Source organism: Pteropus alecto, unplaced genomic scaffold (genome assembly GCF_000325575.1).
Source record: "Pteropus alecto unplaced genomic scaffold, ASM32557v1 scaffold98, whole genome shotgun sequence".
Lineage (NCBI taxonomy): Eukaryota > Metazoa > Chordata > Mammalia > Chiroptera > Pteropodidae > Pteropus > Pteropus alecto.
This window is the reverse complement of record NW_006443570.1, coordinates 13,642,371-13,655,638: the sequence shown is the minus strand read 5'-3', so window position 1 is coordinate 13,655,638 and position 13,268 is coordinate 13,642,371. Positions and strand designations below refer to the sequence as shown.

General features: G+C 35.9%; 2 pseudogenes; one reads left to right on the top strand and one right to left on the bottom strand.

Annotated features, from left to right (window-relative positions):
* Positions 1–756: 756 nt before the first annotated feature.
* On the bottom strand, positions 757–874 carry LOC112473338 (annotated as a pseudogene).
* Positions 875–5,069: 4,195 nt separating this feature from the next.
* LOC112473313 lies at positions 5,070–5,188 on the top strand (annotated as a pseudogene).
* The last annotated feature ends 8,080 nt before the right edge of the window (positions 5,189–13,268 follow it).

Below are 13,268 nucleotides of genomic sequence, written 5' to 3'. Positions count from 1 at the left end.
TCCCTTCATTGAAGTGCAGGGGTCTAAGTACCTTCCTCTTGAATCTGGTTGGATTGTGTCTGCTTCAACAAATAGAATACAGGAGAAGTGATACTAGGTCAGAAAAGGCCACGCAGAGTCCACTGTGTTCTCTGGAATACTCACTCTTGGATTCCTGAGCCACCATGTAAAAAGATGAATTGCCCTGAGGCCACCACACTCTCACAAAGCCCAAGCCACATGAAGAGGCTGTGTGTAAGCACTCTGGTCAACAGTCCCAGCTAAGTATAGCCTTTGAATCATCTCAGCTCAGGTACCAGTTGTTTCAGTGAAGAAACTTCTAATGATTCTATCTCTAAGACATTTGAGTCACCTCAACCACTCCAGTGTTCCCAGATGAGGGCCCAAGCATCATGGAGCTGAGGCAAGCATCCCTGCTCTGCTTTGTCTAAATTCCTGGCCTATAGGAGCATAATACATAAATATTTGTTTATATCATTAAGGTTGGGATAATTTGTTATGCCACAATAGATCACTGGAACACCCCATTCCAGTCCCCTATAGTTCCCATGAACCCATCACTTTAGATTCCATTTTAAACCGGTTCCCTCTCTGGGCTCCATATTTCTAAGCATATGAATTCATTCATGAAACTTAAATACTTTATAACCTGTTCTGGACAATTTTCTTTGTTATGATGGTTCTGCTATACTAATAAGAGTGAACTGCCTAACCTTAGAGTATTAGAATAGAGACAATGATTTTTTTTTTTTTTTACACCTACAGCACCCATTTTCCTAGGTGGTCTCCCATCCAAGTACTAACCAGGCCTGACCCTCCTTAGCTTCTGAGATCAGATGGGATCGGGCTTGCTCAGGGTAGCATGGCCCTAGACAATGATTTTTATCCTAAATTGGAAGTCTTTTGCAGAACCCTCCAAGTCTAAATCCACACATTCAACACCCATCAACCACAGACCAACAATCACATGGACCTCATAAATAGCATCGTCAAGGCACACCTAAGGCACCATACATCATATAGGCAAAATGACTGGGTCCTGAGTTCTGAGCGAGATGGCGGAGTAGGTAAATGCTGTCCTTCCCTCCTCCCATGACCACATTAAAATTACAACTAAATTATAGAACAGTCAACCTGGAGCTGAAGATTAGCTGAACAGAACTCATAGCTAAAGATATAAAGATGAAGCCATGTCAAGACTGTAGTTGAAAAAAAAAAATAAAGAAGCAGAGAAATAGAAACATACATTAAATAGAAAGCAAAATACATGAAAACAAACAAACAAAAAAATAAAAAAGACTAGGTCCTGTAACTTGCAACCACCAAAGAGCACAGCAAGGCTTTGCCAACAAGTTATCACTTGGGGAAGCAATGCAGATAGAAAATCCAGTCCAATTCTCATCCCTCAGTACCATTACCCATATTTGCAGAAAACTCAGGAGTTTCCTGAACATGTGCATAGTTACTGCCCCTCTTGTCTTGGCGCCCTTTAAATTCACCCTGCTTGCTACATGTAGCATTTTGTCCTCAAAATTAATCCAGACTGCTACCTATAACAATGTTCCCCCTATTCTTGATCTCTGCTGTTTTCATTATATAATACCCCCATTTGACCCTAAGAAGCACTAGACAATATACCCTATCATTTGCCATTGCTTATTTTGAAGAAGCCCATTTGGAACCTGCCCTGCAGTCTGCCTACTTACCCTGACTATCAGAAGTAGAGAATCAACATAAAAGGTCTGAGTGGTTTTGTATACGTGTTGCTAATGCTTGCTCAATGTATAGAATAAAAGTGTAAGGGTCATTCTGCAAAAAATAGGACGTAATCAATAATAACAATACAGTGTGAAATACACTTTAATAGAGTTTGCACAAGATTTTACGGGAGTACTGTAGAGGAGATAATGAGTTGGTTTTGGATGTAATAATGCTATAACAGTTCCAATATAGGTCAGTTCTCAAAGTATTTTTAGTTGCAGTGAAGTTCATAGGAAAATAACACTTGAACAGATTTACTTGAACAATTATAAGTGGGTTAATTTCACCTTGACATGACACTTCCAACTTCTCGAAAATTTTCTAATGATCAGAATGTAAAAAATACATGAAAAATTGTGAAATAAAGTTGTGGTTCTTTATTTGTGACAGTGAAAAGTTATGACTTTTTCAATGAGATAGAGAGTAGGGGCAAGGTAAACTATATGCAAAGTGATATAGTCATATAGTAATAACTCTTGAGCCATCTGATAAAGATAAAATTATCCTAAGTGGATCCAATCAACCTCCAATTCCCCACCAAACATTTTAGTTAAAACATGCAAATGACACAGATTTTTAACTTAGAAGACAAAGTATATGGCAAGGCCATTTACTGAACTTAACAATACACAGGATTTTGGGTCCAGTTTTGGATTTTTTTAAGAATAATGTACCTATCAGATACACAGGCAGACTTAGGAAAGATTTTAAAAATTGAAAAAAACCTTGATAATTGGTGATAGTTAAAGATGAGAGTATATCGAAAGAGAGGAAGAGGGTGTAATTTAAGAGAAAAGAAAAAGTTAAGAAATCACATTATAATCTGCCCTGTAACATTTCTGTTAATGATGTCTTATGTTATAATTTAATTATATTATGTGTGGATTCCTATCTTTGCAAAGTGCCTGTAAGCATCTTGTGGACTGGACAATAAATATCGTGCATTTGAGATACCAAGCCTAGTACAGATATAGAGTGAGCATTCAGTAATTAAATTAATAAATGAATAGGCCTTCCTACCTCTCTTTAAGAGGAAAAACACACAGTTTTGCTGCATCGCAAAATGTTTACTTCCTTTAAACAAATTTTCAAAGACACAACACTTTAAAATATTTTTTTTCTTTAAAAAAAATTGTGGTAAAATACAGATAACATAAAATTTACTATTTTAACCATTTTTAATGTATAATGCATTGGCAGTAAGTACGTTAATGATGTTGTGTAACTCACTGCTATCCATTTCCTGAACTTTTTCATCATCCAGAACAAAAACTGTACCCATTAAACAATAATTCTCCATTTCTCCCCTCTTCCTAGCCCCTGGTAACCTCTAATGAGTTTGCCTATTCTAGCTACTTCATGTAAGTGGAATTATACGATATTTATCCTTTAGTGTCTGGCTTTTTTCATGTAGCATGTTTTCTTTTCTTTTCTTTTCTTTTTTTTCTGAAAGAAAGGGTTTATTGAGTCATTTACTAGCTAGAAAAAGGACGAGGTCCTGGAGCATGTAGTCCGAACCATCAGCAGCAGGGCTATATGGGGACAATAACATGTCCATCTAACATATGTTTTCAAGGTTCATCCATCTTCTATTGTGTATCAGAATTTAATTCCTTTTTAAGCCTGGATAATATTCTATTGTGTGTATGTACCACATTTGTTTATCCATTCATCTCTTCATGGCCATTTGGTTTGTTTCCACCTTTTGGCAATTGTAAATAATGCTTCTATGAACATAGACATCTATTTGAGTCCCTGTTTTCAATTCTTAGGTATACACCCAGGAGTAGAATTGCTGAATCATAAGATAATTCTATATTTAAGTTTCTGAGGAACTGTAAAACTGTTTTCCACAGCAGCTGTACCATTTTATATTCCTACTAACAATGCACAAAGGTTCCAGTTTCTCCACATCCTCACTAACACTTATTCTTCATTTTCTTGATATCTTGATGGTATTAAAATATTTTCGTGTTTCACAAAAATTCACATTCGAGTGATGAGGTAGCCCATTAAGAAGAGAAAATAAAATACATAGTCGAAGACACTAAAGTTATGTTGGAAAAAACGTTTAGACAATACATATCAAGAGCCTTAAAAATATGCAAATTCCAACTTAATTTATAGATGTTTCTTCGCATGTTCAAATAGACATATGTATAAGGATGTTTATATTTCTTGTTTATGTGGTAAGATAATCAGTTTTAAAATATGAGCAGCAACCCTTCCCCCATGTAGGCAGCAGATTGAATGGTTCTATGCCCATTTGTTTTAAGTGAGAAGACAAAAAAAAAGTGGGAAACAAGGAGCCTTTTCTTTGCTTTTGCATTTCAAAGGTCTAGGCCCTGAAAAGAAACAGAAAGAACTTCTTATGCATGGACAATACAATAGGTTTGATGAATAGAGCTTCCTCATCCCTCACACCAGCCAGTTTCCCTGGAAAAGAGAAAGGAAGAAGGAAAAAAGCCCCAAGTAGCAAGTATAGGAATGTGATTTTAGAGGAAGTGACTTATACCCTGTCCCCTCACTACCACTGCCGCTCACTCTCACACCCTTGTATGGATCCCAGAGTAGGAATGAAAAAGGATTTGGGGGCATCTGACTACAGAGAATTTACTTTGACATGTAGAGTCCAAAAAGGCGGTAAGAATGAACAATGGGAACAGCTGTGTGATAGGCACAGGCAGATGGGTCTGAGACAATAACATAAGACTCCCCAGCTTGATATGGGGTAGTGGAATGACTCTCTAATTACCTGGGGGGTAGCTAGCATCCATGAAGGGCATTGAGCAGCCCAAGAGTTGCTCAAAATAACAGAATCATTTCTATGTGCCTATGGTCTTTAGACAGTCTCCTAGAACTGGCTACCAGCAACCTGTCACAGGAACAGACAATTCCATTGTACCAGAGACTGCCTTTGAGGGAGGAGAGAGAAATCTGTCTTTCAAGAACCTCTTGAGATCCAAAAGGAGAACCGCATAGCAATGATGCGTATGTACCATTTTTGGTCTTTGGATGACATGACTCAAGATTCAAAATTCCAGAGATAGAGAGTCTCATTAGCTAGGTTGGGTCACATGTCCACCTTTGGCCAGGGAAGGACAAGGCAATATAATTGATTATTCACCAAAATTATATCAAATAGGAAAGGAGTAGTTACCCAAGGGGGAAAGAAAATTAGGTGATCTTCCCAAAAAATGAGGTCAGGGATGTCTGGTAAGCAAAACTACAGATGTCTGCCGTAGATAAATTAACCAAGTATTTACTGAGTCAAAGATAACAATACTTCCTAAAAAATAAACTTTATTGTCTATGGCCATGCCACTCTGAACAAGGCTGATCTCGTCTGATCTTGGAAGCTAAGCAGGGTCAGGCCTGATTAGTACTTGGATGGGAGACCACCTAGGAATACCAGGTGCTGTAGGTGTTAAAAAAGAAATTTTTTAAAATAAACTTTATTGAGACATAATTTGTGTACAATAAAGTTATACATTTTAAGTGTACAGGTTGATGACTTGACAAATGTGCACATGTATGAAACCACCACCCCAATGACTTGTACATTTCCATCTCCTCAGAAGTCCCCTGGTGCCCTTATGTAGTTAATCTCCCCAGCTGCCCCACCCCAGGCAGCCACTGATATCATTTCTAGTATTATTGATTGGTTTTGTCTGCTTTATAATTTCATGTGAATGGAATAATTAATGTTTTTTAATATCACATTTTATTTCCTATTAGCTTCTTAGCTATACTTTTTGTTATTTTTTTCAGCATTTTCTCTAAGGCTAATAATATGTATTCTTAACTTATCAGTCTATTTAGAGTCAATTTGGTATCTCTTCATACCTCCCACTATCTACTTAACCTTTATCCTTACTTATCTGACACTTCCTACTTCATAATGAAATAACTTTAGAGCAAATAAGAATTTACAAATAAACTACCTGCCCTCTGGTACTTTGTATAATCGTTGTCATATCTTTTCCTTCTACATTTATTATAAGCTCTTCCTTTTTTTTTCTTATGTGTTTTAAATAGTCATTATCTTTTAAATAAATTAATAAATTATAGGGAGAAAGAAAACAGTCTTTTATATTTTCCTGTTTATTTACTACTCCTGATGGTCTTATCTTCCTTCCTGTCGATCTGACTATTTGGAAAGACATATTATTTTTAGACCAAATTTCTTGCTAAGTATTTTATACTGTATTAATTTATATTCCCACCATTTTCCTATATAAAAATCATAGTAAGATGTGAAGTACAGCATAAGAAATATAGTCAATAATATTGTAATAACCATGTAGAGTGCCAGGTAGGTGCTAGACTAATTGGGAGATCACTTTGTAAATTACATAAATATCTAACCATTATGCTGTACACTTGAAACTAATATAAAATAATATTGAATGTCAATGCTAATTGAAAAATAAAAGAAAAAAAACAAAATAAATGCAATCCAGTTTTCAAAAAAAATCACAGGAAATATAATGGAAGGAAAGATTACAAGAGCAATAAAAACATAAACTACTGAAGAATAAAGTCAATAAGAAACATGAAAGACCTATGTGAGAAAAGCCACAAATAAATGGATGTAAAAGAGGCATTTAATGAAAGAGAGAACATGCCTTGTTCCCAGAGAGAAAGACAGTATTGTATAGATGTGATTTCTCCTTTATTCTCAATAATTCCATGTCATTTTTACAGTCAATACAGTATATAGCTGGAATTTTTTCTCTTAAAAAATATATTAATATGTTAATAACTGGTATATCTGATTTTGCTCTAGCCATCATGGTTTACATTTTCCACTCATTGTATATTCTTGTTTCCTTTCTTTTCTCTATCCCTGACTTTGGCTAGATAGATTTTTTAAAAATCTGTTGCTTTTGAAGTACTGCATTCTATTTTCATTCTTATAGTGACAAATTTTACCTTTTATGAAATAATAGTTATTGTTATTTTCGAATTATGAAAGTAATACATACCCATGAAAAGAAAATTGGAATAAATAGAAAACTAAGAAAAAATTTTTACTGTAATCTTATTATGAAGAGATAGTCACTGTTAATATCTTTCACTTTTTTGTGTCTTTAAAAGAAATTTTTCCATTAATACACACTTCTTGTACCGATTTCAAATAATACAAAGGCACTATAGTGGATATCTTTTATTTTTGCTTGTCTGATATCTATTCCTTCTTCTTCTGGTAACAATACCCTGATTTCCCTTTGGGGAACTTTTTCTCCACCACTTTCGATCTATGTGTTACAGATGGTACTGACCCTACCGTTCAACTCCAAACACTAAGCACAAGCCTCAGATTTGACCAGAGTGATGATGATCCAGGCAAGGTTAATGGGAAACAATTCTGGAACTTTGGTTGAAACTCTTGGGAAAGGGAAGTTCTCTTCCTCCGCTGTGACTCACATCTAACAAATAGAATATGGTGGAAATGATGCTACGTGACTTCCAAGGACATAGCTTCCACTTGACACTCCTTCTTGAATCATTCATTCTGGGAGAAGCCAGCCACCATGTTGTGAGGATACGTAAGCAGCCTTGTGGAAAGGACCCTGAAGAGAGGAACTGAGGTATCAACCATGTGAGGGAGCCACCTTGAAAGGGTATTCTCCAGTCTCAGTTGAGCTTTCAGAGGACTGCAGCTCCATCTGACATCTTGACTGAATCCTCATGAGAGATCTCAAGTCAGCACTTGTTCAGCTAAACTGCTCCTGACTCACAGAAACCTTGAGAGATAATAAATTTTTTTTGTTGTTTTAAGCTACGAAGTTTTAGGGTAATTTGTTATGTGGCAATAGATAACTTAAACAAGATTGGTTTAGGAATCCAGACCTAAGCCAGTTAGAACATGGCATTCCCAGGTAAACCTTATTAGTTTAAGAATAGACATGCTCCTAAACTGTCGCTATTAGACCAAAGGGACAGGGTTTTTTACAAAAACAGTTGCATGAGCAACTCTCTTCCACTATCCATAAATACGAAAACCTCTATTCATATTATAACTGGCAGCCATTCTGTTATCATAAAGGAAGTAAACTTTAGGATGGATATGACAGTACAGATGGTAAATCAGATAAGCCAAATAAATTGGATCTTTGATGAAATAACCATAAATCCCACCTTTCAGTTATTAGCCAATGCATTTTCTCTTCATTTTTGCCATACAAGTCTTCTTTTTGTTAGCATATGTTTTAGCCATATTGTTTTAGATGTATCTTTAGCTGGGATTTTTTTTTTCTTAAGATGACTTTGCCTTTGAATAGGAAAATTTACTATCTTTACTTTTATTGTGCTTAATCATATATTCTTATTCTTGCTATTTTGGCTCATGCATTCTATATATTTTGCTGTCTTATTTTTCAGTAATTTTGAAGTCTCACATCAGAGGTTGCAAATTAGTTGTTTATATTCAACCCACAGATGTGGTTGAGGGTTTTTGTTTGTTTTGTTTTGTTTTTTGCCTCATAGGGTATTTGAGCCAACATTTAGAAATCTGGATATTTTACATAGAAATTCAGATATCTATCTAGCTACACTTGAAAAATCAGAACATCTACAATACGGAGGTCCCCCATCTCACGCGGCAACAATTACTACAGTCCTCATTATTTGTGTTCTTTTTCCAAAGTGGAGAGTGAACTTCAGTTTATATTTATATGTGCTTGTATTGTTTTGTTATGGTAGAATATGCCTCTGTTCTCATGGCACTATCACTTTTATTAAAGACCTGAATTGTGTGCCCTGCTCCCCAAATTCATGTTGAAGTCCCAACCCCCAGTGTGATGGTATTAGGAGATGGGGCCTTTGGGAGATAATTAGGTTTAGAAGAATTCATGAGGGTAAGGCTCTTAAGATGGAATCAGTGTCCTTGTAAGAGACACCAAAGGGCTTGCTCTCTCTCTGCCATGTGAGGACACAGCAAGAAGGCAGCCATCTTTAAACCAGGAAGAGAGCTCCCACCAAAACCCAATTATCCTGGCTCCCTGATCTCAGACTTCCAACCTCTAGAACTGTGAGAAAATACCTTCCTGTTGTTTAAGCCAATTAGTCTATGTTATTGTGTTACGGCAGCCTGAGTTGACTAAAATAGCCATGTTTCAAGAAAAACAAGTAAGAATGCCTACTTCTACCTTACCTCTCTATCCCCTATGGCCATTTGAGTTTGCAAGTTCTGTTTAAATCCTTTTTCTCTTTTATTTGTGATCACCCATAAATTGTTAATAATTATAAATAGTATAAACCAATATTTTTTACGACCATCAAGGTACATCATCTATAATTTTGCTCCCCTACAGAAGATACTTTTAGAAAGTATTCTCCCTTGACTTATATTCCACTTCCACTTTTATTGTGATTCGATTCAAGATTATTATAAAATTTTTTGACTCTTCTATTTTAAGAATCTCTTCTGGAGAATTGCATTAAACTTCAAAATCACTTTATCAACAATTATTTTAACTGTAAGCTTTGCTGGTTTCTTTGGTCATCATTGTTTCTTATATATCATGCTTCCCCTTTTGGGAGTTTTTTTCTTTGATGCATTTTTTTTTTCTCATTTTGCTACAATACTTCCTTAAGGAAAAAAAATATCTTTTGATAGCTGGTTTGCATTCTCTCAGAACTTGTGTCAGTCAGTGAGCTGTTCAGCTTCCCCTGAGCTAGGCCTCCCACTTAAAGGCTGCAGCATTCTGCTGGCAGTCTTTACCCTGGGTGTGAAGAGTAGACATGGAACATGCCTATAAGCTAAGACCTTCCCCAGAGCAAGAAAACTAGGGAGATGGTAGAGGCTTAAGGGATTTCATTGATGTGGTTTGACTGTTGTGCCAAGCCTTTTTTTAAAAAAATGTTTAATTCTACTTTCTTTCTGTTTGTTGTGATTGCTTAAAATTAGTTACATCTCAGCTGGCTAATCTCATTGTCATGGTAAATCACCGCCTCAGTGAGAGCCAGATATAGCAGTATAGAATCATGACCCTTTTCTTTTAAAAGAATAAATACTCTTCTCTTGTCATTTTTCTTCTACTGTTGCATATGAGAAAACATAGAAAGTTATAAGTTTCTTTTTATCTTTGGAATATAGAAAAGTAACAAGGATTCACTTGGAATCATCATTGAGTCCATTCTTTCTCAAACCCCACATCCTACCTACCAGGAAATCTTATTGGTTCTAACTTCAAAATATACGTAGAATCTGATCACTTTGTACCATGTCTATTGCTACCATTCTGGTCTAAGCCACTATCATCTCCCAGCTAGATGATTGAGATAGTCTCCTAAAATGGTCTTACTGCGTTCATCCTTGTCAATTCTCTACTCAGAACCCTGTGAAGGCTCCCCATCTCACTCAAATAAAAATTCCTTACAGTGGCCAACAAGACTCCACATGATTTGAAGTTCTCCCACCCCTGCATCATGTTCCTGACCTGATCTCCTTGTACTTTCTTCCTCGCTCTATTCATGTCCTATTCTGAACCGTAAGACATGAGTTTCCAGACAGAAAGAGCCTACCAAATGCCTAGCAAAATGGATGAAATGGACTTTCACCAAGGTTCATCATGAAATTTCAGAACACCAAGGGCAAAGAATAAATCCTTCCACAGTGGTCACCTTGCTCTTCTGTCCTCTCTATCTGAAGCACAGCACTCTTCCCACAAATTACTTCACTATTAACTTTCTCACCTTCTTCAAGTCTTTGCTCAAATTATACCTTTCAAATGAGGCCTTCCCTCATCATCCAAAATAATTTTATAATAGTTCTCCTTTCTCTCCTTTATTTTTTCCCATAGCATTTACCATTTTCTAACATACCATATAAACTAGTAATTATGATATTTATTATTTATTGCCTCTCCTCTTGCTGGAATGTTCCACAAGAGTAGGGATTTTTGTCTGTTTTGTTCACTGGTCTATCTCCAGTGACTAGAATAGTATCCAGGTGCTCAATAAGTATTTGTTGAATTGAATGAATAAGATCTATTTAGATGTGGCTCATCCTCAGTAACTTAACATAAAGACAATATCAGCTTATAGCTTTTTCCAAATAGAAATAATCTGTGGGAAATTCTCAATGCACAAGCCCTCTTTTTCATCCCCAAATGAGATAATCTTAAACTTTAAAAACTTGTCTGTATAGTTGTTTCTCTCCTCCAAATCTTTCATCTGACTCAGCTCCAGGAAGTTACTTGAAAACTAAGGTGCGAAAGGGATTCCTCTTTAGTTTCCAGAAAGAAGACAAAATTTTTCTTTTTACAATTCTTGAATCATTTCATCAGGAAATTGGAGAGATAGGAAGCATGATATGTGATTTGTTCACCACCTTGGCCAATTCAACATCTGAGTTTTTATTTTAATTTTTCAATTACAGTTGACATTTAATATTATATTAGTTTCAAGTGTACAGCATAGTGGTTAGGCATTTATGTAGCTTACAAAGTGATCCCTACCTGGTACCATACATAGTTATTACAGTATTATTGACTATATTCCTATATTGTTTAACATCTGTTTTGTATTATTTTTTTTACTAAATGATATTTAAAGTATTTCTGACTTCTAGTTAAAAAAGTAATTTGAACAACTGTGCTTTTTGTCAAAAATGTTCCCTCTTGCCAAAACTCCAATATAGCAACAGCAAAGGTATTAAAAAAGAAGGGAAATGTTATAAACCAGCAAGAATAAAGAAATCAAGGATAGAGACAAACAGCAACAATATTTTAGCAACTGGAATGTAGATGGATGGATATTAATTGACCTAAGAGACCTAAGAAATCAGTCTTAAGCCAGCAATGGAGAAAATAGAGAATCTAATTTATATTAGAGAACTCATAAAAGACTCAGGAATTGGTGGTACCAGGTACCTCTGAAATTGGGGGAAGGAAGGAGCTAAAAAGAGGAAGATTGACTGAAAATCTGATTAGAAAATGTTAGGCTCCCAAATGCCCACCTACACACATGCTGACATAAAACTCTACTTCTTCCATTCTGGCAGAAAAAAAATAGAGGCTTATTCTTTAGAGAGGGTAAAACATAGGGTCTCCGGTCTGGGGGATACCAGATTCAGTTGAGGGTAGAGATTACATACTAAAAACAGGTATGTTAAGTAAGATACTTCCCCCTACCCCCTAGCCTTCTTCCTGCCTACCTCAGCTCTCAGAATGCTGACAGCCAAGTCTGTACCCTCTGTGCTGGAGAAGAGGCTTCTCTAGGGAGTCTGATTAGCCCAAAAAAGCTAAAGAAAGTGACAGCAAAGGTACCTCAACAAAAAAGCTAAGCTAGATTACTATACAGTAAGGGCTAAAGTGAACAAGTCCCACCCATATACATTGCCCAGAAGCAGCTCAGTTTTAAATATGAGCACTTAGCTATGCATCACCAGACATTAAAGGAAAGATCTAGTAGAAAACACAGTAACCAAAACAAACAGAAAAATCTACTTGGAGGAAACCTATATGATATGGGAGAAGAAAACGAACAAACTGTTTCTCATAATTTCAGAGGTATTTCATCTATAAATCAAGAATAATATGCAATTTTAAAAAGGACTTCAAACTCTAAATTTTAGAGAGCAAAAAGATCTCTTGGACCTTTTGATCACGGAAGTAAAAATCTCAATAGTAATTTTGGAATTCAAAGTTGAGAAAATCTCCTAGAAAGCTGAAAAAAAGTCTAAAAAATAGAGGGAGTAGAGGAGAAAAAAATAGAGAATCAGGCCAAGAGGAATGACATTTACAAATATTAGGCGGTCAAACAAAAAGGAGAGGAAAGTGGAGGGAGAGAGAGAGAAAAAAATAGAGAATAGAGAAAAATAATGGAAAGGGATGAAAAAGAATCCAGACATAATTTAGGATTATTTCCCTGAACCATAGCACATGAGTTTCCAGACAGAAAGAGCCTGCAAATGCTTAGCCAAGTGGATGAAAATGGACTTCCACCAGGGTTCATCATTGTGAAATTTCAGAACACCAAGGGTGAAGAATAATTCCAGCAGGATTTTAAAAAACAGAATGACCTCAAACTTCTCAATAGCAATGCTATTGTGAAAATATTAATGTGTGGTCTCAGAAAATTCCTTTGGAAAAAAACTATTTCCAACCTAGAATCCCCTACTCAGCCAAATTATCAATTAAGTGCGAAAGTAAAGTAAAAATATTTTAAGACATAGAACATCTCAAAAAATTTGCTCTCCATTTACCCTTTCTCAGAAACACCTAGGGAATATACTGCACCAGAATGAAGGAATAAACAAAGAAGGAAGAAACAATATGACAGAATTGAGGGCCCAACCAAAATAGAGCTAAAGTAAACCCCTAGAATGATGGTAAAGGCAGATAACAACAAGATGGTGGTACAGGCCTAGAGAGGAATGAGGGCTGACTAGAGCCCATCAGAAGGCTTTAGAAGTTATGTCTAGAAGAAGATTAAATTGATAAAATATTATTGCTGGAATAGTAATGGTTTTGAATATGTCCAGAGCAGATTTATAT